Source organism: Theobroma umbraticum, unplaced genomic scaffold (assembly GCF_002168275.2).
Source record: "Theobroma umbraticum cultivar Fairchild unplaced genomic scaffold, ASM216827v3 scaffold_20.0, whole genome shotgun sequence".
NCBI classification, from domain to species: domain Eukaryota; kingdom Viridiplantae; phylum Streptophyta; class Magnoliopsida; order Malvales; family Malvaceae; genus Theobroma; species Theobroma umbraticum.
This window is the reverse complement of record NW_018397266.1, coordinates 4,829,383-4,830,574: the sequence shown is the minus strand read 5'-3', so window position 1 is coordinate 4,830,574 and position 1,192 is coordinate 4,829,383.

The following is a 1,192-nucleotide window of genomic DNA, read 5'->3' as shown; positions in this document are numbered from 1 at the left end:
AAATCCCATTGAAGATAAGTAAGAAAGAGATTAAAAATTTAGATTACATGCGAGCTCAATTGCAATCCTAGAAAAATAAATTTGCTCATAATATCTAATAAAGACAATATCCATAGAAATTTAGCCATGAATCCTAGTAAAAAAAAATTAAAAAAAATATAAAAGTGTGAGAGAAACTATAGTTAGAGCTTTGTGACTTGATTCTCCCTCCAATTCTCTTTTTTTCTTGCTTTGTTCTTGGCTTCAAATCTCCAGAATAGTTGCTTGCTCTCTCCTCCTCAGAATCTCTAAAAACGGTCCTTTAAATAGGTTCCAAATAAACTAATTTTTAAAATCTCATCAATTTTTTTTTATTTTTAGAAAATTACCCAGCGCAAAGGCGCTACTTCTCCAACGCTGCAGCTTTGAGCACTCTGGAAATTTGTATGGGTGCTTCCTTTCATCAACGTCTGCAGCCTTGTTCTCCCAGTACTGTAGTAGTCTATGAATTTCAAATGTAATTTTTACCCTGATATGATCTGAACTGGACAAAGTGGTAAACATGAAAGTTTTAGTTCTGTCTCTTAAATTTTCAATGGATTAAGAATCATGTCAATTGGACTCCTGATTGAAAGATATGCTCCAAATAACGCATCATATCCAGTCCATGCATACTGCTGCAGTGCTCTGAATTTGACAAATATTTTGAAATTGTAAACATAAACATTGTATCTCTTCTTCTTAGAATTCTAGTGGTCCAAGAATCACATCATTTGGAGTTTTTTAGAGAAAGATATGGTCAAAATACCAAAATATATACGAATGAAGTCATCACCATACTTGCACTAATTTTCATCAAATGAGCTTTTTTCAACAATTTCTTACAAAAGACATAAGAGGAATTAACAATAACTACTCTTAAAGTAATTTAAAATAAAACAATACAAAATTTAACTAAAATAACTTAAATTAATCACTTAACAAGTAATCAAACTTAAACAAGAAAAATACCAAAAATGCTAAAATCTGAACCTAAAATCTTAAAGATCTAGTTACTTAAGCCCACAAAATATGTCAAAATAACTCTAAATAATAGAGTTATCAATGCTTTTCTAACATGCGAGCTTTCAATGTGTGTGACACATGTGTGTTCTTTGCACATGTGCGGCACTTAAGTGTATAATCTTCTTGTGCTCTTACTGCATGTGTTGCA